Source organism: Prionailurus viverrinus, chromosome A1 (assembly GCF_022837055.1).
Source record: "Prionailurus viverrinus isolate Anna chromosome A1, UM_Priviv_1.0, whole genome shotgun sequence".
NCBI lineage: Eukaryota > Metazoa > Chordata > Mammalia > Carnivora > Felidae > Prionailurus > Prionailurus viverrinus.
The window spans coordinates 105,053,280-105,078,428 of NC_062561.1; the positions used below are offsets into that span (position 1 = coordinate 105,053,280).

The 25,149-nt window shown below is 43.4% G+C and overlaps 1 protein-coding gene across 2 annotated transcripts in view; it reads right to left on the reverse strand.

Moving 5' to 3' along the window:
• The window catches only part of MARCHF3 (membrane associated ring-CH-type finger 3), a 150,428-nt gene that overhangs the window by 42,478 nt on the left and 82,801 nt on the right, over positions 1-25,149 (reverse strand). The window contains exon 2 of one of the 2 annotated variants that reach the window (XM_047867011.1): positions 7,852-7,958. The exons of the other annotated variant lie outside the window; for it this stretch is intronic. The gene's annotated coding sequence lies outside the window, so the exon portion shown is untranslated. The remainder of the gene's footprint in view (positions 1-7,851; positions 7,959-25,149) is intronic. 2 annotated transcript variants of the gene reach the window in all.

Here is a 25,149-nt window from a genome sequence, read left to right on the forward strand (position 1 = left end):
TCCCTTCGCCTTCCTAGAGGGGCTGCGTACTCAGGGGGGCAAGGCCTCCAATAATGAGACCAATAAGCGGGCAGGACAAGTCAGTTGGTGATTGAAACGAAAAAAAAAAAAAAAAAGCAATAAAGGCTGTCCAGGAACTTCCCCCTCTGAGGGAGACTTTTAGACTCTGAATTCTAAGAACAGTCTCTGAGAATAAGAATGCTCTTTGATAGAACATTTCCCTGGCTTTTGAGGCATGTTATAACCAGGCAGTGCCCTGCATGCCTGATGAACTGACTTGGGAGTATCTGGAATGTTCAGACAAAATGAAGGCAGGCGGGAAATCACACACTGACCTTCCTTTCCAATGAAAATGGAGCAAATGACTAATTTCAAAACCATTAACATGTAAAAGCGGCATATTTCTTCTGAGGACAGGGCACAAAGGCTCTCTAAGGAGATTGCTGGGACATGATTACCAGCAACATTCAAGTTTTCAAAAACACGCCAAGGAGGCTATTCACTAAGAGTGGGTAGCGGTAAAGTAGCTGCTTCATTAAACTGAAATAGCCTCGGCAGGGCTGTGCTTACAGACCCACGCTACCAAATTATACGTTTCTTTTCTGGATGCTTCACTGACCTCATTATGTGGAGCGGAGGGTTTGTCATTCCAAATAAAGTGACCGTCCAAGTCTTTACAAACATGTCCGTCAGGCGCCTCATGAGACTGCGCACTGCCACACCGCCTGGCCCAGTGGGTTAAAAAACAAAAAAGCAAAAAACAAAAACAACAACAACAAAAACTTGCCTTTTTGTTTTCTCATTATGCTCCGCTTACGTGCACACTGTCACACTTGCATAGCAGAGTAAGCAGGCGAAATGCCGGTTTCCGAGCATTAAGGAGGTTTTGATGTGGGGGTAAAGACACTTTCTTGAGGAAAGCGTAAACACCGGTGATGAATCAGGCGGGGGGAAAAAAAATCCAGACTAGCATGAAGGCAAGTTGGATCCAGAGAGTTCCAATCACACAGTGTCTTTTTGAAAGTGACACACGGAGTTATTTATCCCTTCCCTGTTATTAGTTTTGATTCTCCATCCATGTTGTTATTTTTGACTTTCAGCCACAAGAAGCACCAGAAGTATCAGGCTAATTTTTTTTTTTCATTTAAAATTACTAATTTTCTCTTCAGGCAGGTAAAATCCTCTCGTTCTGCTGAAGGCAAATCAAGTAACAATTATAGTGTTTATACATATTTTTTCCCCCTCAAGAAGTACTCATAAAATTAATTCGGATTTTGGAGGCTATCCATTTTTTCATTTAATTTTAATTATATAGATGAAAATGGCAATTAAAAATCCCACAACTGCCTTGTGTGTTCAAAGACACAGCGGCAGCTGAGTCACACTTGCAAGTGACAACAGGACCCGGGACACAGACCTCTGCTTCCCAAAGCGGGAGTGGGCGTGGGGCAGGGCTCTCTGATGAGTTCTGGGGACCGGGGAGCAATCAGGACACATCAGAAATGTTTAAGTGACAAGTTGAAAAACCACAGAGGGGAGCAGGCAAAAGAGAGTAAGACATTCCGGGACATCGCAGGGAGATGAAAAAGAAAAGCGTATTCTTCAAATGACATTCAGCATGCCTAGCACCCAACAGCTGCCTGTCTAGCCTAAGGAAAAGTGTGGAGGGTACAACATGCTAACCAGGATATCTGGTGATACAAGGGGTAAATGTTTCAGCTCCAAAGGAGGGCAGAATAAACCCTAAGAACCAGAAGTCCCCGGTCTGTCGCTTCACTCGTATTCATTTTCTACCAGCATCCAGGTGAATGTCCACCATAAAGGAAGTTGTACCTCACTCACCTTTTCTGTGCAAACAGCCCTGTGCCCGGTGTGTAGGTGTGCCTAACCTCAGCCTCCCACCCCCGAGAATAAAGCCAGCTGTTAGCTTATTTTCAGCCCGGGTGCCTTGGGGCTTTCACCGTCTGCATTTCACCAAGACCATGGGGAGGCTGCACTCTTGCCCTCTCCCAGGGTCTTGTCCAAGCTCTACGTTCTGCCAGGTTCTGGGGGCCCAGGCCTCACTTCAGGCCCTTGAGGTCCCAAGAGACTTGGCTCCATTACCCTTGGCTTCGGCGCAAGGTTGACTTAAGTGACTCAGCGTGGTGAGGAGTATTAAGGCAAGCACAGAGTAAAGATGAAAACTCTTTGGATCTCACTTTTCAGCCCTGTCTTTGGCATTACAGAGGGACTCCCTATCGTGTGCTTCATAACATTAAAAGCCTCCCAAATTCCACATGTGCTCATTATCTCACATGTGCTCTAGAGACATGCCGGAGTCTCTGGGTGTCTTTGCATTGCTTTTGTACATATTTGGCTTTGGGGTCAGGAGCACTCTGGGATGGTGGGGGGAAGGGGACAGAGCCCTGGCTTATAACTGCCACCCAGCGCTTATGAATGGACGAGACTTACCCGGCGCTAAGCCTCATTTTCCTCCCTGACACTGAGGACCTGGGATAGGTGTGTGCCTGGCATGTGGAAGGCACTTGGTAACAGACAGTGCTTAAGACTGTAGTGCAGCAGGGTCAGCTTACAACAGCTGGGGGCCAGGGAGGGTGTGAGGGATTCCTTCCAGATCCCTTACCTGGCTCATCCCCTCTACAAGCCCTCCTTGCTACCCTCGCATCTGCCCAAGCAAACATCTCACGGAAGCACAACCGCTGACATCTGCTTTGACAGTCTTGTGTAAATATAGCTAAAAAGCACAAAAACATCCCCCTGGAATGACTCTTCTTGGCCCTTCGACTCTGTTCCCTGCCTTTCCGCGACACACACTCACACACATACGCATACATGCAGAGACAAGCCACAGCTTCTTTTTTGGTGCTTCCTGAAAATAAACGGGTCTAGTCTTTTAAATCAAGGTGCAAACAAGCACACGAAAACGCACCACATAGCCAATGGCTGAGTTACCCGTGATCACTTGATCACTTAATCTTTTCACAGGGTCTTCTGGATTCTTGTTCTTCACCCCCTACTGGCGGGGAACGAGGCCTCTTTCTTCCTTCCTACCTACCTTGATGCAAAGCATTCAATGAACTCCTTCAAAGGAATCTGAGGAGTCACTTTGTCCTCGTGGGAGCACATGCCCCCTTCTGGCCTTTGCTCCTTTCGCTGCCTGGCCCAGCTTACCCTGCGTCTTGACATCAATCCCTGCATCTGACACAGCCCCCATCCGCTGGAGTATCGGCTTCATCCAGGCTTTTTCGGTGTGAGGACCAGCCAGCACTGTCCCCAAGCCTCCCGTGCAGGTGAGTATGTTATTTTTTCTTTTTAAGTTTATTTTTAAAATTTACTTTGAGAAAGAGAGACAGAAAGAGAGACAGGCAGAGAGGAATTCCAAGCTGGCTCTCTGCTGTCAGCGCAGAGCCCGACGTGGGGCTAGAGCTCACAAACTATGAGATCATGACCTGAGCTGAGCTGAAGAGGCAGCCGACTCAACCGACGCTCAACCGACTGAGCCACTTGGGTGCCCCAGCCGTTGAGTATTTTTAAAGCCTGTTAGAAATATCGCAGCACATCACGTACATGGAGGACTGTTTTTACCAGAACATCCCGTTAGGCCCCGTGGCCGCTTAGAAAGAAGGTCCTGAATCAAATATCTGGTCTGTTCATTTCTTTGTATATCCAGCCCCGCCAAAAAGAAGGGGTGAGTTTCCTTAACCTGATCCAGCCTGTTTGACAAAAACAAAACAACTTTATACTGACACTGAATTAAATTCTCATCCAAGATAAAACAGTCAAATATTATACAGAGGTCTGTCTATCTTTACTTTTAAATTTTCATCTGATGGGTTTTCCTTCAGAACATACAAAAAAAATTACACTATTAATAGCAATAGTGTGAATATATTTTTCTATTTTCATAGCACTATTCATTTGCCATTCTCTAAGTGCTTAATAAATACAGTGGGTCTTTACTGCCTTCCAGGGTGAAAATAACAGTTATGCCCCCACGGAGCTCATTCATTTGCTTTATGGGCTAAAAAATCTCTAGTGTGTCACAAATTAACAAAATGTTCCTGAGGACTGTGTTTTATTCTTGAATCTCCAATTTCACTAATAAATGTGAAAAACACATGTAGCCAGATAAGCCCCTGGAGACCAACCACTGCGGATGCTGAAGAAAGCAAGTTATTCCAGCTAAGATCAGCATTCACTTTTCCACCAGAGACTATTTGTTACCCAAATTCCCCTCCAATTGCTTGATGTAAGGCAATGGAATTGGTTTGCAGTGACTACCCCCAAAAGCTAACAAAACAAGTTTTTCTTTTAAAAAAGGATACCTTCAAAAAATAATCTTTTTTTTTTTTTTTTTTTTTTAAATCATCAGATAATGACCTTTTTCTAGTCACGGCCCCAGTGGATCCACACACTCCCACCTCTGAGAGAGATCTGTTATTCTTCTCCTTAATATTTTCAGCATGAAAAATTTTAAGCAGAGAGAATACTAAGTAAACTGACGTAGATATACTCCCATCATGCCAATTTAACAACGAATCAAAATTTTGCCACACTTGTTTCTCCTTCCCTCCTTTTCTTCTTTCCTGTGAAGATTATTTTAATGTTTATTTATTTTGAAAGAGCGTGTGTGCATGCGTGTGCACGACTGGGGGGAGGGGCAGAGAGAGAGAGAGGGAGAGAGAATCCCAAGCAGGTTCCGTGCTGATATTGGCGTTTGATCCCACCAACTGTGAGATCATGACCTGAGCTGAAATCAAGAGTAGGATGCTCAACCGACTGAGCCACCCAGGCACCCCAGTATGCAACATTTAGATGTCTATTTATGTACCTCTTACTTGCCACCTCCTTTTCTTCTCCCTGCCACTATCTTGCTGAAGAAAGCCACATTCAAAATTGGCTTTCTTGCGGTATCATTTAATTTGTTCCTCTATCCCCTATGTTTTCTGTAAACGTGTAAGTGGCCTTGATAGAGTTCAACTCTTAGGCAACAATAGCTCATAGGTGACACTGTATACTTCTCATTGTATCACATCAGGAGACACCTAATGGGTGTCCCATTTTTAATGGGTTCAAGTGATGGCGGATGATTCCCTCATCCTTCCCCATCAATATTCTAATGGTCTAATGATTGCATCCATGGATGACAGTCGCTTGAAGCCATTATTTTATTTGGGGGCCACAAAATTAAGCCTTCCCAAGTGGAACTTCCCTTCACCTTTAGTAGCAAGAATTCTGGAAACAACTTTCCTTCATCAACCAGTGCAATCTGGTTATGCTGAAGTCCGATTTGCATAGAAAACGCACGATCGCTGTTTAATTCTTTCCTTTGATTGTCAATTTTCAGAGTAAGGCATCTGTGCCTTAGTTACATGGTACAGTAACTGAGTTGTTTTGTTATCGTGTGTATTATTCTTGAAGGTCCACCTGTTTTGACTGAAATTAAGGAAAAAAACAAGTCAGGCCACCTCACCATAACTAACCCTCCTTCTCATATTGAGAACTGGACTTGTGGTTTAAATGGACACAAAATAAGTCAAGGGCCTGGTCTCTGCCGCTGAGTGCTCTCAGTAAGAAGGCCAAGCACTGGTTCTCTCACCTGCTCTGGTGTCTGACTTTGTCTTTTTTTTTAATGTTTATTTTTGAGAGAGAGAGAGAGAGACAGAGCACAAGCAGGGGAGAGCCAGAGAGAGAAGGAGACACAGAATCCTGAAATAGGCTCCAGGCTCTGAGCGGTCAGCACAGAGCCCGACGTGGGCTTGAACCCACGAACCGTGAGATCATGACCTGAGCCGAAGGTGGATGCTTACCAAGACTGAGCCCCCCAGGCACCCCGGTGTCTGACTTTGTCTTGATGGTTGATGCAGTCTTTCCTTAAGCCGAACTTCCCTCATAGACAGAGGCCTTCTGCATTGACTAATCTCTTGGGAAAATGAAAACAAATCTAAAAGATCGCCTCTTTTGCTTACTGCGACACAGACCACTTGGTGTCACTTGCCCCCGTAGACTTCCGCCATCATATTATTTACTGGATGCATCTGAAGGAAGCAGACTGGCAGAACCACATGGCTTCAGACTGACTAGCTGAGGTCACTGGGCCTGTATCAGTTGGACCTTGTCTGTGACTCATCAGGAAGCCATTCTCACCCAATGAAGCCTGCAGGTGCCATCTGGCTTGGCCACACCCTGCTCCGGGGTTGCGGTAATAACACAGTAACGTGCTGGGCAAGCTTCCACTGGGGGAAAAATACGCACTGTGGGTGAAATCTGCCCATGTAATGAGAAACAGTTCCCCTTTTCTCTTCTCACTAATAAGGGTGAAAACATTTAGGCCATTCATGGGTATTCCCCAAAGAGGCATTTATAAGTCTTCTTTAACAATGGCTGATGAGTGTCTCGGAGGCTGACAGGAATCCAGGGTCTTTTTGGCTCTCTAAGAGCAGAGACATTTTCTGCCCATTACTGCCTTGTTTTACTGACAGGCACCTGTCAGTTAGACATTAAAACAGAGTGATAATGGGGAGATAATATGCTGGCTCTGTCCACACACTTCAAGAGGGAAGCACTCAAGAAAAATGTGTATTTTGGGAAACCTAGATGCTCATGTGCCCATCTGCATTTCTATTTAGTTTGAAATTGAGTGCAGAATAATAAAGCAGTGAGAAGAGGGATAACAGGGAGACCCGGATCAGAAGAGCTTCCCAAGTGGCCCTGCAGACGCCAGTGTGGGTGTCCTGCTCTAAGCAGGGGGAATGGCTTAGGAAATGCATGCCAGAGAGGAGGAGCAGGACAGACGCTCCCCCCTCCCCTCCCCGTGCCCGGCAGGCTTCACTGGAACTCCCTGAGAGCTGCTGAACCAAGGAACTGGCAGAAAAATATCTTCCAGGACTTTGTAAATGGAGGACTTTCACACATTCTGCAAAAGTGCAAATACCCTCTTTTGAGAGAGAGGTGAAAAAGGAAGTGCACACTATAAATAAACTAATAAAAGCAATTCGATTCCTTCTGAGAATCTTTCTAGTAAATAGTTCTCTGTCAGAAAGTAATATTGTTACTCAGATATTTGGACCTCCGGTAGTATCTTCGGGTCCTGACTTCTTGGCTAATGCGTATCTTCTAGTACATACATACACACACACACACACACACACACACACACAGACAGGCCCCATATAATACCCTCTTTATTTTCTTCAATCCAATAAAACGTCAATGTATTCAGTTAATGATTATAATATAATGCCATCTTAATGCTAACTAGTCACCATAAAATCTTACCATCGTGGACTTTAGCCATGGAGCCCGGGGACTACTGAAGTGTAATCCCCACTGCAAAGTTGTCCTATGAGCACAACAGGAGGACAGCAGGTGCCGTCACATCCAGTGGCAATGGTCAACTTGACTAGCATAGATGCCAAAAATCACTCGCCTCCCCGCTAAAAAGTGTTGGAATTTTCTTTCTAAAATGCCAAGTGGGAGAAAGCTCTCTCTGCAAAGCTCTCTCTGCTGCAGTGATTCAGCATGTGGGATTTGGAGTTGAACACTGTTGGTTTGAATCCTGGCTCTTCCGTCTACCAGTTATGACTCCTCAAGCTGGGGATAAAATGGTGCCCATTTCATATTTGAGAATGAAATGAAACAATGTATCTAAAGTACACAGCAAACACTGCTGGCTGCAATGATTGGGCCAGGGCCACAGCAACCGCACAGGTCTCCAGGGTACACTGTCGCTTTCAGTATTTCTGTTCAAGCCAAGAGACATTTATTACAGTACTGACACTAATGGGGAGGCAACAAACTGCTTTGACAGGCAGAGTGGGGAAGCAAAAGACAAAAACAAAAACAACTCACGAGCTTAGGAATCAGGCACACGGTTTTGAATACTGGCTCTTGCCACCAGTTACCAGGGCTCGGTTTTGGATAAATGACTTGACTTCCCTGCACATCAACTTGCCCATCTGTGAAAGAGAGAAAGTGACTTCCTTACAGGGTGGTCGTGCCCTCAGCTGAAGGGTATGTAAAGTGCCTCGCCCATTGTGTGTCCACTCAGTGGTCTCTGTCATTATTATTAGAATACTACATGAAGCTCTGGGGAGGGACAGAGGTGGGCCTGATGCATCTTGTCACTGGGTGGTGTGACCCTGGGGATCCTGGGCTGGGGCAGATGGACCAGAACGTGCCAGGGGAACAGTGGGTTGAGACAGAACACACACACACACACACACACACACACACACACACAGAGGCATCCTAGGAATCTAAAAGAAATTACGTATTAGAAGGCGAGGTGTGTAGAGAGTATTACCTTAAAACATAGCATCAATCCAATACAGAATATAAAACTGTCTCCCTTTGTTTTTGCTGGCAGGCAAATCTGAGGCTCTGGGGAGCCAGATGGGCCATGATTACTCTTGGAACCTTCCCTTTATCTTCCATGGGGTTGTCCAAGAGCCAGGTACCATTGTGGCCCCAGATGAGGTAGCTACCCTGAAGCGTTTAACATGGACACAGAGGAATGAATGGTCCTGCTCTTTGCTGGGGAGGGCATGTCTTTGGACTTTCCTAACAACAGAGGAGACAATTAAACGGAGTCTGTCATTTCATTTCCATCCGTTGATGTCAACACTCCTAAAACCAGGCCCTCACTTATCTTGTTTACACAGTGCTCAGCACTGGGCCCACTTAGATGTTTACTAGGTACATGAGAGAAATACATGTTCTTTCAGTAAAGGAGGGATATGCAGAAAGGGAAATGTCCGACTTTTTGGATATCGGGTTGTAAGGATCTGGACACTTGAAAGAGGTTGAATATGCCGTATCATGCTTTTTATTAAGTTCTCCTTTCAAGGTGACATAAAATACGTGTCCTGTTTGCCAGGGGAGAAAATGCAACCAAAGCTAATCCATGATGACGGTGTGTATGTATGCAAATGAGGCATGCTGATTTCTCTAGCTTGGTCTATTCATAAACTGGACTGATTGCTTAGATTTACAACCGATGATCACTATGGTAAATTCAATAACAGAATCTTCTGCTCTAAATGTAGCATTCTCTTCAGTATCTTTTTACAGCCCTTAAGTGGTTTTTGATGTACACGAAACTAAAAGCTTGGAGAATTAAAAATTACACAAATAATGAAGATGAGTTCCTAGGTGAATTACCCATTACTGTGGAGGTTTTTGGATAGTTTCATTAAAAAGAGTAAAAAGGCCATCTAAAGATACTTGTGTATCTACAAATGATTGTAAAGTCATTGTCTTTATTTCTTTCCAACTCCCATAAGCCTCTTTTATTAGTTTCAAGGAATAAAACTCCAATCTGCTTCAGTAAACTGCATTATTTTTTAAACTACAAAACATACGTGGTTTCTTTACATGAGCAATCTTCTTTAATGGCAATGCAGCCATTGGGAAGACCACACTAAAACGTATAGTTTATAGATCTTCCCTCTACCTTCTAGCTCTTCTCTACCTTCTTCTTCTTCTTTTTAAAAACAATATTATTAAGATCTAATGCTTTAAAGTTTTTTTAAATTTTAATTAAAAAAAATTAACTCCAGTTAACATACAGTGTTGTATTAATTTCAGGTGTACAATGTAGTGACTCAACAATTCTCTACATGACTCCATTCTCATCATGGTAAGTGTACCTTAACCCCCTTCGCTTATTTCACCCATTCCCCCACCTCCCCCGCCCCTGCCACCAGCCCTCTGGTAACCATCAGTTCTCTAGTCTGTTTTTTGGTTAGTCTCTTTTTTTTTATTTATTTTTTTTAAGTTTATTTATTTAATTTTGAGAGAGGGGGAGAGAGAGAGAGGGAGACAGAGAATCCCAAGCAGGCTCCATGGAGAGCCTGATGTTGGGCCCGACCCCATGAACTGTGAGATCATGACCTGAACCAAAATCAAGAGCCAGTTGCTTAACTGACTGGACCATCCAGGAGCCCCTTGTTTGTTTTGTTTCTTAAATTCCACATATGAGTGAAATCAGATGGTATTTGTCTTTCTCTGAGTGACTTATTTTGCTTAGCATTATATTCTCTAGATCTGTCCATGTTGTTGCAAAAAGACCCAATACTTTTTAACAAGTGCCTGGCACATAATGAGCTCTTAAAAATATCTGCTGACTCACTGAATGAATAAATGAATTCACTATCTTAATATCAAATTCTGGATCCAAGTTTAAAGTCATGCAACAAAGGGCTGAAACAGTTAGTTCTCTTACTTAGAAGTACAATCCTTTCTATCTGACTTCTTTAAGTGTTTTTTTTTTTTCTTTTTGGGGGAGAGAGGTGCAGAGTCCAATGTGGGGCTCGATCCCATGACCCTGGGATCACGACCGGAGTCCAAATCAAGAGTCGGACGCTTAACTGACTGAGCCACCCAGGTGCCCCTAACTTCTAGGCAGTCCAGTATCCCCTCTGCTATTTAATGGTTGCCAACATTTTATTTTTTTCCATGAATCTTGAATAATCCTTTTATGTGTGTGGAGTTTTTTTTTTTTTTTTTAATTGAAGGAGCATCCTGAATAATCCTTTCGTTCATGACCAGACTTGGAATCAGGTGCTCATTGGTACAGGTCATTAATAGGCGGACTATGAATCTGAACTCTTAACCTAAACATGGCTTGCAAGTATCTCTAAAATAAAGAATCTCTAATTTCCCTTCCTATTCCCTCCTATGCACATAGTCTCCTTAAGCTGACATGGCGTGTGTTGTTTAAAAAATCAAAGAATGAATGAATACATGAATAAATGACTAAGTAGATGAAGATACAAAATACTTCAGAGGTAAAGCAGTTCCCATTTTCCCGTCAATTCAGAACCCTTTGAAAGTGCAGAAAAGGAGGATCTGTGGCTCGAAGATCTACCGAGACTTAGGTTCCTGATCTGTGGCTTGAGTAGAAGCATGGTGGAAGCTGGATCTCTGTGGGACCCTGACTCGGAAGTCATGGAGAGATTATTTTTCCCATGGTTGATAAAATGGCTGGCTAGAGTTGAAATGGTACTATTACTTCCGTATTCAGGTGACTGAGCTCTTATGAGCTGGTGCTGGAATCTAACCATCATATGACCAGGTTTCTATTTGTCACAAGATACCATGTGCACAAGTTGAGGAAGCCTGTCCCTTCTGTTTCTGAATGATGCGAAGTAACAAAACCACTAGAAATAGCTATTGTTGTAAAGAAAAAAAAAAAGGTTGCTATTTTAGAGTCACCTGTAGGGAATGGTAGGGATAGGTAGGTAGGCCACGGAGGCACAGGATTGAGGGTGTAATGGTTAATTTTATGTGTCAATTTGACTGGGCCACAGGGTGCCCAGATCTTCGGTCAAATATTATTCTGGGTGTTCCTGTGAGGGATATTTTTGGATGAGTTTCACATTTAAATCCATAGACTGAGTAAAGCAGATTGCTCTCCCTCATGTGGGTGGGTCTCATCCAATAAGGTGAAGACCTGAATAAAACAAAAGGCTGAGTCTCCCTTGAATGAGAGGGAATTCCTCCTGCCTGACTGCCTTTGCACCGGGATGTGCTTTTTCTTGCCTTCAGATTCTCACTGAAACACTGGCTTTCCTTGGGTCTCAAATCTGCCGGCCTATGACCTAGAATTTACATCATTGGCCCTTCTGGGTCTCCAGCTTGCCTATTAACCCTGCAGATCTTGAAACCTGTCAGCCCCCATAATCACATGAGTTAATTCCTTATAATAAATCTCTTTATATCTGTCTATCTATCTATCAGCTATCATCATCATCATCAATCTATCATCTCCTATTCTGTTGGTTATGCTTCTTTGAAGAACACTGATTAATACAGCAGGAAATGCCAAAAAGGTGATAATCTAAAAAGTGTATATGTACATACACGTATATATCCATGAAGCAAAAAATGAAGATAAAATCCATAAACAAAAATAAAAAATGATAATAAAATAAAATAAAAATCCATAAAGCAAAATTTAACCAAGTTCCCAATTTCCTTCCTGGTGATGCTCAGGCCATGTAAAAGGTAACCTACAATCCTTGATGACACTCTATGCAGAGGGTGGATGACTGGGGTAGGCTGGGCAGGGATGACATGGGCAAGGGTGATGAGCCTCCACATACAGTGCAGAGCAATTTGCTGGTTTCTGCTGCTAGTCTTACAATGGCTGGACCTTTCTTTTCAGGAATCTTTCTTTTAGGATATAATGCTTGAGTCTTTTCTTTATGGAACCCATTTTAGGGGCATGATCAGAAATGCAAACAGGGAAGTATGCACAGTCCACACCCACACTTCTCTTTTATATTCTCCAGTGTTCCTTTCAAGTGGCACAGACAACTGCCCAGAAGTGGGGGAAAGATTAAGTAAACAGATCATACCCATTTCATGGATTATTAGTGGGGCCATTAACATTACTTTTATACTACAGGTGTACTGGCACTGGAAAATACAATATAAGGCTATAAGGCCGTATGAAAAAAAAGTAGGCTATACAAATACCTATCTATAATTTCAACTACCAAAGGGAGAAAGATGCTATATCAACATGTGAACAGTGGTTTTCTCCAGGTAATAAGCAATTCTTGTTTCGTTTTTATTGTGCAGGCTTTTTGTATTTTCCAAAATAAAATGTATTTTTATCATATTTAGACTAAAAAGGATAAACAAATAACATCCTAGAGCCCTCAAGAGGGGAAGCACATTAAACCACCTTTGGAAAATGATAAACACAAAAACCAAAGGAGAGCAAGCCAATCCCAAACTCAAAAAGGCCTATGTCCTCATCATAAATAATCCAAAGTCAACCAAGACCACTTCCTTTCTTCTCTAGGTGCAGACATGACACTAGAGATATCCAGGGAAGGATATGCAACAATCCCTCTCCAAGGCAGCCTGCTCCAGGAAGCAGCTGGTTTAGTGGGAAGACCCCTGGGTCAGATCCCAGAGGCCCTGGGTGCTTTGCCTCGGACAGGCATGGGGACACCACTGTATCATTTATATTCCCTCAGCTTTGGCTCTTCATCAGTAATACATGAGAACTAAATAGTCCTCAAGGAGCTCCTCAGGGTGTTGTCATTATAAAATGGAGTGGTACCTGTGCAAATACCCCCACGTACAAAGCACTACAGTGACGTAACACAGTCATCAATGGCCTCCAACACCAGGTTCATGAGCGAATCCTCCAGTGGCCCGTCCTCCCCCACCTTGGTGGCGGCCGCAGATGTCAACAGTGGAGAGACTAAATGACCCAGACAGGATACTCTCTCTTCCCCGCCCCCCCCCCCCCCACATAAATACAATGTGCCTAAATTAACATTTGGTTAGCTTGTTTCTTTTTAACCAGAGACATGCCAATTTAGATGAAAAATCCATATACTTAACATGAGTCATATCCTTGCTAGAGAAGACAAATCTATAAACAGGAGCTGTAATAATCAGCCAAACTTTTCTAAAGCATCATTTACATTCCTGTTTGGAATTTCTATATCCAAATTGCCTGCCCATCAATTGTATATTTAAACCATGTGGCCTTAGGAGAACTGGTGGATATTTTCACTTGTTTCAGAAATGAGGAAACCAAAGCAAAGGGATTCTATGATTTTCCCAGCCCCCTGAAGTTCGTGGAAAAACTTGGTAGCTCCATCTCTGACCTCAATTTCTTTAAGATTTTTTTTTAAAGTTTTTATCTATTTTTGAGACAGAGAGAGACAGAGCATGAATGGCGGAGGGGCAGAGAGAGAGGGAGACACAGAATCAGAAGCAGGTTCCAGGCTCTGAGCCATCAGCCCAGAGCCCGACGCGGGGCTCGAACTCACGGACGGCGAGATCGTGACCTGAGCTGAAGTCGGACGCTTAACTGACTGAGCCACCCAGGCGCCCCTAAGATTTTTTTTTAAGTTTACTTATTTATTTTGAGAGAGACAGAGACAGTGTGAGTGGGGGAGGAGCAGAGAGTGAGGCAGAGAGAGCATCCCAAGCAGGCTCTGCACTACTAGTGCAGAGCCTGACGCAGGGTTCAAACCCACGAAACTTGAGATCATGACCAGAGCTGAAATTGTCCAAGAGTCGGATGCTTAACCAAGTGAGCCACCCAAGCTCCCCTCTCTGATCTCAATTTCTCTGCCAGGCTCCCATAATTATTATTTAATACTGATGAAGTGTCTACATGATGCAAGGTGCCCTTAGTCATTCTGGCTGGGGTGATAAGGAAGACTAGGGCAAGAGGAATAGAACTGAAAACTTTTTTTCCTCCTCCAGAGTTGGAGTTAACAAAGTTGGTGATTTCTCCAGTTATGACAAGTATATTCCACAAAAAACTTCAGAGTTTCCTAATACATTGAGTAGGACTGCATTTGCTTAACGGGAAAGTACATGCTCTTTTGATAAGACTCAAATTTTGAAACAAGAAGAATTCTTGGTATTTAATGCTTGGGCAAGACAGTGTGGAACAGCTACAAGATTTCATGATTAACTTTTATAATATGCAGTTGCAATGGCCATGATGGACGCTGATGAGTTCCTCAGACTTTTTCAATTCACATTTTACTAACTTAGAGGAGAGGAGAGAATAATTCTCAGCTCTGTTGATCTGATTCTGTTGAACATTCCCCTCCTCTCCCCAAGTTGGGAGTTAACGTGGAGGACACAACAGAGAAAATACGAAAAAAACTGAAAGCCGAGTCACTTTCCTTAGTATTCCCAAAGTCTCAGGCTGCAGATGAAACTTCTTTTCATATCTGTGAGTCACCACATATTTTCCTGGGTATCACAACTCATTCACTTCCCTTTTTGTGCCATGATTTAATTTTTCCCCGTAGCACTTTCAAACTGTAGGCAAGAAAGTTCTGCGAGCTGTCCTACTGAATTATAGAAAATTAGAATCTGGTTTGGGGGAAATAACTTCACATGTGCATTACAATGAAGAAAATGTCACAGCTCGTCAGTTTTTCAGAAGCCAAAATAAATAATTTTCCTTATTTCTTACAAACAAGGGGGAAAAATACAGCGATCTCCTTTGCTATTATAATCAGGTATCTGGGGAGTAGGGGAGAAGTCTAAGATCATCCTCTCTTTGAATAAAAGTGAATTCTGTGGATATATTAGTCACTAAAGTTGCAAATGGCTCTTTTTCTTAGAAAGCGTCGTGAAAGTTGCCAGAGGTTGCCCATTTTTTTGGATACTGTGTGATGATAACACAGGTACAAATTCCAATTAGTGTCCCGTTCTACAACAAACAGAACCTTATGCCAGAGGTTGATTATAACAGGTGACCCTCAGCTGAAACTCTGTTATTAATTTTTCACAGACAACACCACCCTGTTGGGTATACCTTCCCTATTAGAGAAGGTTAGGACCAGCGTCTCACCTATATACCTCCCTGTCCCCCATGCCCTTTCTTTTTCACTTGAAAGGAAGGCTTCCCCAAATGGTATCAACTGTTTAGCCAGGATAGACAAAAGGTCTCCGGAGTGGTTGAACTGAAAGAACACAAACTAGCAACTAGCACTCTCCTGGCTTCTACCTGTGTCTCCATTTCCTTCTGATCCCCTAACCTTACCTGTACCATTGTGCGAGTGACCACCTGCGGTACGACCACCTTTGGAACATGGGACAGTATTCAGAGATAAGACAGCTCTAATGATCTTGGAAGAACTGGAAGATATCCTTGCTGGTGCTTTAAAAATTATTTAAAAAGTCACTGTAATTTTAACAGCCAGAGATTCTTCTGGACTAAAGGTACTTAAGCCCCATATAGGAGAATTGAATAGAAAGGGAATCCAAATACCACTGGATTCCTATTATTTGAGGTTGTTACGTTCTGTAAATTGCTGTCGATGCTGAATTAGCCAATGCTGAACCATTGCTCCTAACAGAAACCCAGTGCTGGGTTCCTGCAAGGCTCTGGGCATAACATTTTCATCAAGTGATAACCTTTCGTCACTACATAACCTTACTTTATGTGTGTTTCTGTTTAAAGATACTTATTTAACATGTTTTGTTGATTCATTAACAGTGAACCCAGGGCCCACAATACTACAACCCATGCCTGAATTAAACTTATGTGACTCTTCTTCTTATAGAAGTTAGATAATGCAAGTTATCGAACTTCTGTTTTTCTCTGTAAGACCTATCGTAGCCTTCTTGTGCTTGGGAACACTAGAAAGCACATCGGCATTTCTGCCATTTTAAAGAGCAAAATCACCAACAAAAAGCCCACACGGGCACAGTGGGAAAAGGACGCTTGTTTACCTTATGAGATCTGAAAGAGCTGAGCGTCGCCTTGCTCGACCTCAGCTGGGAACATGTGTGTCAGGTGACTCGAATTTTTTGCTACCCTGTGCGTGTCCGCAAATCACCGTGAAAGCACTGCAAGTATTCATTTTGGGGTTACAAATAAATTTTCACAAGTAGGTGAATTCTCAGTTGTGGAATCTGTGAATAATAAGGATTGAGTGGAGAAGTTCTACTCCTTATCCATCAGCAGATCTTGCTTTATCTCTCTTTCTCCTTGACACGGATGCAGCTTCAATTAACCTGATCTTTGATGCTAAACAGTGATATATATATATATACATATATACATCTATATATATGTATGTATATATATGGGTGTTTTTTTTTTTTGCCAGATGGCCATTCTAATTGTAGTGCAGGTGTATATTATGTTTTATGCTTGTTTTTTTAAAAGTAAATCATTGTGAGAAGCTTTGCTTTTCAAAAATTAATGAGCGTGGGGCGCCCGGGTGGCTCAGCCGAGACCTACTTCGGCTCAGGTCATGATCTCATGACCCGTATCGGGCTCTCTGCTGTCAGAGCAGAGCCCACGTTGGATCCTCTGTCCCTCGGCCCCAGCCCGCTGGCGCTCCCTTTCTCAAAAATAAATAAATATAAAAACAAATTAATGAGCATCATTAGGAGTGATGGAAAGTGTAAAACCCATCAGTTCACAAAATGCCCTCCAATTTTCTATTGTAGAAAGAACACAGCGTTGAGACTATGTTATCACTGAACAGACAGAGATGTTAACTACCGTTGGTGCCTTACAACTGACTCTGGTTCAGCAAAGTTATGTTCAGAATTTCACAGAAAACTGATAAACAATTACTAAGTACTGTGGGAAGAGAGAGATCCTCAAGTATAAGTGTGGAAAACGAGGCCTCAGTCCTCTAAAGCCCCTCGTGCCGAGCCACCTTTCAGGAGCTTCCTAACACTGCGGGTGGGATTCGAAGTTCAAACCTAGTTTTTAAAAACGTTGTTGCCTTCTCTCAACTGTGGGGGAAAACGTTGACATCAGCCACCCAACAGGGAAGTGTAATAAATAGGAAAAAAAGAAAAAAAGAGAAACAGGTGGGAAAATTCACACTCGTTAGAAACAGTTCTCAGAACTGTGCTTGGTTTTTCAAAACTGAAGCCAAAGCATGTGTTATGTATGTGACAGTAGCGTCCCTCAGAGTATAGTCTGAATAAGGCAGGACTGAGGTCCAGCGTAACATTAAAGGAAGATTCTGGCAGAGGCACTGTTTGCACTTGGGCCCTGATCCCAGAAAAGCACACTCCTTCATTCATGTGTTGGTTTATCGGTGACGGCTTCAGGAAAGCGCCTGGGGGGTCCTTCTGCTGGTGGTGCTGTTGGCAGTCACTTGGACCCCCGCACCACCATTGTTCGCACCCAGCCGGTGGAAGAGGTCTGGGAAGGAAATGAGAGTCAGGTCCTCTAAGGGGTCAGCGTGCAGTGACGGTATCTTATAACAACGTTATCATCATGTTAGCTGATCTACACGGCCCTGTGCAATGTTGGCCACCATTGCTGGTTTAGAGAATCATGGTGCTGAGACTCAAGGTTGGGGTCTTCCTGCCTTGTATTTCTTACCTAAAACTAACTTCATTTCCCCATGACAGCTTATCTTAGACACCGAAAGAAAGCCTTCTTGAGCATTTGGAGCTATTTAATCACACTGTGGCTTTTAAAAAAATGGCATCACAGGAGCACCTGGGTGGCGCAGTTGAGCGTCTGACTTGATTTAGGCTCAGGTTATGATCTCAGGGTCATGGGATTGAGCCTCACATAGGCTCCGTGCTGAAAGCTGAAAGCGGGGAGGCTGTTGGGGATTATCTCTGTCCCTCTCTCTCTGCTCCTTCCCTGCTTGTGTGCACAGGCACGTGTGTGCGCGCTCTCTCTCAAAATACGTAAATAAACATTAAAAAAAAAGGTTATCGCAGCACAGTTTCTACCACTCCCTGTGTGGTTTGATAAACAGTCAAAACCTTGAATCTCAATAGGGGAGGGGATAGCAACTTTTTAGGAGACCTACTAGTTATTTTAGGACAGAAGTCAGCAAACCTTTTCTGTAAAGAGCCAGACAGGAAATATTTTAGGCTTGGCAGGCAGGCCCTATGATCTCTGTTACAAAGACTCAACTCCGCCATTGTAGTGTGAAAAAGGCCACAGGCAATATTAGCTACATTGCCTGGCTATAAAAAACTTCAAATAAAACTTCATTCCTGGAAAATAAAATTTGAATTTCATGTAATTTTCACATATCACAAAATACTAATCTTTGTTTTACTTTTGTAATGTAATTTTAAGAATATAAAGACCATGCTCTTGGTTCAAAAGCAAACACAGGCCCTGCCCTAAAGGGGTGTGCCATCTAAAGTGAGGACTGTAGACACAGACAGACATAGAAAGAAAACACAGAAATAACTATATACCGCACAGGGTAAGAAAAGGATACAGGATAAATCATTTATATTAGATGAAATTTAACGTGTCTATACAATTTACTCATGATTGTCTTTTGCAAAGCATGTCATAGGCCATGTAAAGCCGCCAGTGAATCTACATGGCAAAGGGAAATCCTCACTGCTTTCCGTGGGAAAAGTCTGACTTTCATTCGGATTCTGTGACTACCTCAAGACTTTTTTTTTTTAAGTCTATTTATTTTTGAGAAAGAGACAGAGAGAGCCCAGGAGGGCCAGAGAGAGAGAGGGAGAGAATTCCAAGCAAGCTTCACACGGTCAGTGCAGAGTGTGATGCGGGACTCGTACTCACAAAACGTTGAGATCATGACCTGAGCCGAAATCAAGAGTCAGGTGCTCAACCGACTGACTCACCCAGGCACCCCAAGACTTTTTTCTTTTTCTCTCTCTTTTTTTTAACATGTTTTGCAACTTCCTCAGAAACACACTGAGCTCAAACACCCAGTGGAACTGTATCTCTGCTTGTACTAACGCACTACTCCATTGCAAGGTTTTCTTTTCCTATGATCGACATCAATAAAGCATGAGAAAGTACCTCAGTGTCTTACAGAAGAGACAAAAAAAAAAAAAAACCCCACACTGTAATGGAAGTTAGAAAAATAATATTGAGGGTGCACTATGGAACAAGCCCAGCTGTTAGCATTCGGCATGGATTATCCAACTTAATCTTCATAGCAGTCCTCTGAGGGTTGATTAGTAGTAGCAGGAAATGATGGCACAAAAAGGTTACAAGACCAAGGTCACACAGCCAAGGGGTGGAACAGAATCTGAACCCAGGTATCCAATTCTTTAAACCTCACTCTTTTTTTTTTTTTTTTTTTTAATTTAAATCCAAGTTAGGTAACATACAGCATAATAATGATTTCAGGAAGAGAATTTAGTGATTCATCACTTACGTAGAACACCCAGTGCTCATCCCAACAAGTGTCCTCCTTAATGCCCCTCACCCCTTTAGCCCTTCCCCCACCCAACACCCCACCAGCAACCCTGTTTGTTCTCTGTATTTAAGAGTCTCTTATGGTTTGCTTCTCTCTCTGTTTTTATCTTATTTTTGCTTCCCTTCCCATATGTTCATCTGTTTTGTATCTTAAATTCCACAAGAGTGAAATCATATGATATTTGTCTTTCTCTGAATGACTTATTTTGCGTACATAATACAATCCAGTTCCATCCACGTTGTTGAAGATGGCAAGGTTTCATTCTTTTTGATTGCTGAGTAATATTACATTATACATATATGTATTTATACACATGTACATATACATATACATATATATACATATATATGTATATATACATACATGTACACACACACACATACCACATCTTCTTTATCCATTCATCTGTTAATGGACCTTTGGGCTCTTTCCATACTTTGGCTATTGTCAATAGTGATGTTATAAACACGGGGGGTGCATGTGCCCCTTTGAATTCATCTTTTTGATAAATACCTAGTAGTGCAATTGCTGGATCATAGGATAGTTCTACTTTTAATTTAAAATTTTTTTTATGTTTATTTTTGAGAGAGAGGGACAGAGTGTGAGCTGAGGAGGGCAGAGAGAGAGGGAGACACAGATTCTTTTTTTTTTTTTTTCTTTTTTTTTTTTTTTCGACTTTAAGGAGTTTTATTTTTTTTTTTTTATTTTTTTTTTTTGTTTGTTTGTTTTTTTTTTTTCATTTTTTTTTCTGAAATTTATTGACAAATTGGTTTCCATACAACACCCAGTGCTCATCCCAAAAGGTGCCCTCCACAATACCCATCACCCACCCTCTCCTCCCTCCCACCCCCCATCAACCCTCAGTTTGTTCTCAGTTTTTAACAGTCTCTTATGCTTTGGCTCTCTCCTATTCTAACCTCTTTTTTTTTTTTTTTCCTTCCCCTCCCCCATGGGTTCCTATTAGGTTTCTCAGGACCCACATAAGAGTGAAACCATATGGTATCTGTCTTTCTCTGTATGGCTTATTTCACTTAGCATCACACTCTCCAGTTCCATCCACGTTGCTACAAAAGGCCATATTTCATTTTTTCTCATTGCCACGTAATATTCCATTGTGTACATAAACCACAATCTCTTTATCCATTCATCAGTTGATGGACATTTAGGCTCTTTCCATAATTTGGCTATTGTTGAGAGTGCTGCTATGAACATTGGGGTACAAGTGGCCCTATGCATCAGTGCTCCTGTATCCCTTGGATAAATTCCTAGCAGTGCTATTGCTGGGTCATAGGGTAGGTCTATTTTTAATTTTCTGAGGAACCTCCACACTGCTTTCCAGAGTGGCTGCACCAATTTGCATTCCCACCAACAGTGCAAGAGGGTTCCCGTTTCTCCACATCCTCTCCAGCATCTATAGTCTCCTGATTTGTTCATTTTGGCCACTCTGACTGGCGTGAGGTGATACCTGAGTGTGGTTTTGATTTGTATTTCCCTGATAAGGCGCGACGCTGAACATCTTTTCATGTGCCTGTTGGCCATCCGGATGTCTTCTTTAGAGAAGGGGGAGACACAGATTCTAAAGTAGGCTCCAGCTCTGAGCTGTCAATGCAGGGCTCGAACCCACGAAGGGTGAGATCATGACCTGAGCCAAAGTTGGACACTCAACTGACTGAGCCACCCAGGCACCCCTATTTTTAATTTTTTGAGGAACCTCTACACTGTTTTACAGAGTGACTGCACACGTTTGCATTGCCACCAACAATGCAAAAGAGATCCTCTTTCTCCGCATCCTCGCCAATATCTGTTGTTGCCTGAGTTGTTGATGTGAGCCATTCTGACAGGTGTGAGGTGGTATCTCATGGTGGTTTTGACTTGTATTTCCCTGATGAGGAGTGACGTTGAGCATCTTTTTCATGTGTCTGTTGGCCATCTGGATGTCCTCTTTGGAAAAGTGTCTATTCAAGTCTTTTGTCCATTTCTTCACTGGATTATTTGTTTTTTGAGTGTTGAGTTTGTAAGGGTTTTTTTTTTTTTTCTTTTACTGTTTGTTTACTTTTGAGTGAGAGACAGAGCGCGAGTTGGGGAGGGGCAGAGAGAGATGGAGACAGAATCCGAAGCAGGCTCTAGACTCTGAGATGTCAGCAGAGAGCCCGATACGGGGCTCGAACCCACAAACCATGAGATCATGACCCGAGCCAGAGTCAAATGCTTAACTGACTGAGCCACCCAGGTGCCCCTGAGTTTGTAAGTTCTTTATAGATTTTGGATACTAACCCTGTATCTGATATGTCATTTGCAAATACCTTCTCCCATTCCATCGGTTGCTTTTTAGTTTTGCTGATTGTTTCCTTTGCTGTGCAGAAGCTTTTTTATTTATTTATTTATTTTTTTTAGAAGATTTTTATTTTGATGAGATCCCAATAGTTCATTTCTGCTTTTGTTTCCCTTGTCTCTGGAGACATGTCAAGTAAGAAGTTGCTGTGGCCGAGGTCAAAGAGGTTGTTGCCCGTTTTCTCCTCTAGGATTTGGATGGCTTCCTGTCTTATGTTTAGGTCTTTCATCCATTTTGAGTTTATTTTTATGTATGGTGTAAGAAGGTGGTCCAAGTTCATTCTTCTGCATGGCGCTGTCCAGTTTTCCCAACAGTATTTGCCGAAGAAATGGTCTTTTTTCCGTTGAATATTCTTTCTTGCTTTGTCAAAGATTAGTTGGCCATACGTTTGTGGGTCCATTTCTGGGTTCTCCGTTCTTTTCCATTGGTCTGAGGGTCTGTTCTTGTGCCAGCACCATACTGTCTTGATGATTACAGCTTTGTAATACAGCTTGAAGTCTGGGATTGTAATGCCTCCAGCTTTGGTTTTATTTCTCAGGATTGCCTTATTTAAGCCCCACTCTTAAGTGCTCACAATCCCATCTCTCACTGCTGAGGGGTCTTGTCACCAATGGCTCTGTCACTCACTTGGTATTCCTTTCCCAAGATACTGTATCATGTGTGGCTGGCCTGTGTGCACACGTGCACAGGCACAACATTCCTCACACCTGGGCAGTCCTTGCTCTTCCCTGCACCATTATCCTCTCTGCTTCAATCTCTGCATTTGCCCAAATGTCTGTTTTCCCACGACAAGCAGGGACGTCGATATGGGAAGCCACCCTGAACCGTAAACGGACGTGGGGCTAAAACTGAAGAAAAACTTTGTTCTAGCTCAGGTGTGAACTGTGTAATCCTGTGTAGATCACTATACCTTTGGGGAGATAGTTTCTTCATCGACTAAATAACACCCCTCCTCCTAACTTTTCTGTGAAAACAATCACATGATGCACTGTGTGTGGAAATATGGTATAGTCTGTAAGGAAGCAGTGATTGTTGGTTACTCTTATTTTTTCTAAGTGTTTATTTTTTGAGAGAGCACAAGTGGGAGCGGGAGAGGGGCAGAGAGAGAGGGAGATGGGGGATCCGAAGCAGTCTCTGGACTGACAGCAGCGAGCCCAGTGTGGGGCTCAAACTCAACAAACTGCAAGATCACACCATGAGGGGAAGTCAGATGCTCAACCAACCGAGCCACCCAGGCACCCCCCTGTTGGTTATTATTTTTATTACACCCGGCCTTTACCCTTTCCTCTCCCATTCCTTCCTTACTCATTGGGAAGAAGCAACACATTTCACTATCTCAATATGTCTCAAAACACCAGCCCATTATCTTGCCCTTGCCTGCCCTTCTTATTCACCGAGGAGATATACAATGGTCAGCAAGACAGAGATGATCCTTGCCTTCCCCCAGGTCAGAGAGGATGAGACAGACATCCAGCGGTATGCCCTGGAGCCCATCTGCACAATCTCATTGATGCCTTTCCAAGTTCACATTCAGTGAAGCCATGTTGATGGCTTCAAATTGGCAAGTGTGGAAGTATTTACACCAAGGAAATGGGCAAATGCTAAATCACCCCTCCTCCCCCCTGCCCGCCGCCCCCTATTCCCCAGAGAGCTGGTTGCTGGGCATTTACCAACATACCCCTGGAGATAGAAACATGTGCAACAGGGCAGAGAAAAATACACCGTGGTCTGCACGTTCACAGGGAGGCACTTATCATGACTGTGGAGGGTGGGGGTGGGGTGGGCACAGGTCCCAGAGGAAATGAGGTTTAAACTGACACCTAGATAAGGTCTAAATAAGAGGAGCAAACCAAGCAAAGGGAGAAGAGAGTTCCAGGAAGTCCTAGAGTGTCAGCCCAGCTGAAGGAAGTTCCTTCGGGCTGTAGTGCAGAGGGAGGGAGGAGGAAAGGAGTAAAATGAAGCTACAGAGGTTAAAAAGTTCAACCCGACCCTGCGGGTAATGAGTGGTTACCAGTGGGCTTTGAGCAGGTAGGGTCAAGGTTACGAGCGGGTTCAGAGTCAGAGCGATCGCCTTTGAAATCTGGCTCTCCCAGCTGGCACCTCCCGCTTCTTCCGTCAGCTGAGGCTCATCTGTACAATGAGGGTCGTTGCAGTACTCAGACCTCCTGGTGGTAGTTGTGAAGCCGCAGGGAAAGCGTGCAGCACCCGCCTGGCTCCTCAGAGTTGCCGGGCAGACATTCAAGCACAGACTAGCCAACCGCAGAGCAGAGGCGCACGTTCCCCTGGGAGGACCTGTTTCTGCAGCCCCTGCCCACCTTCAAACACCGGTATTATGCTAGTCGGGGACGGTGTTTCTCGTCCTCTGGGGGGTGACTTACTGGTGGCTTGTGAAATCCACAAGTGTCTTGGGCAGCACTTAAGGAAGACACAGAATTAAATGGAATTAGGCAAAAAACAAGGGCTGGCGTCCTTTGTACTTTGCAAGGTAAGTTCTGTCTCGTGTTTGGGTGTGCTGGATTGCCATGTAAAACTGATCCCTGAGGGCTACAGTTAAAAAAAAAAAAAAACACGTTAAAAAGTGTGAAAGCTGCTCTTAATCAGGAAGCTTCCTGAGCTCTGGGGGCTGGGAGACGAGAGGGTGAGGCAATGGGGCCAGCCTGGCTTTCCCCTCTCCTAGAGATCGTTAATGTCTCCGGTAGGGGATTTATTCCCCCAGGTCTCCAAGGCTTTTTAGCTTCTAGTAAAAATTGATGCTCCCTGCACCAGGTAGGACCCTAGGCTTTATCTCCTGATGAGAAGCCAGAGTAACTGACAGCCCATGAAAGTGACCCTTAAAGCCAAGAGCCAGGGAGGGAGACCGTATCTTCTTAGTGGGGGTGGTTGCTTGTTTGGGAGGCAAAAGGAGGGCTATTAAGCACCTCCGACGGCCCCATTAGTAATCGCAACCCCACCGTGAGTCCAAGTCAGTAACTAAAACCAACCAAGACAAGTCACTGCCCGCTGGCTTAGTGCATGAAGGAACTCATGCATGGAACTGACATTTAGTTTGGTGTGTCCCAGAAAGATAATTCTATATATGAATAGATTTTAGAATAATTTGCTTTCATCATATGTCAAAACATATCCAGTTTGCCC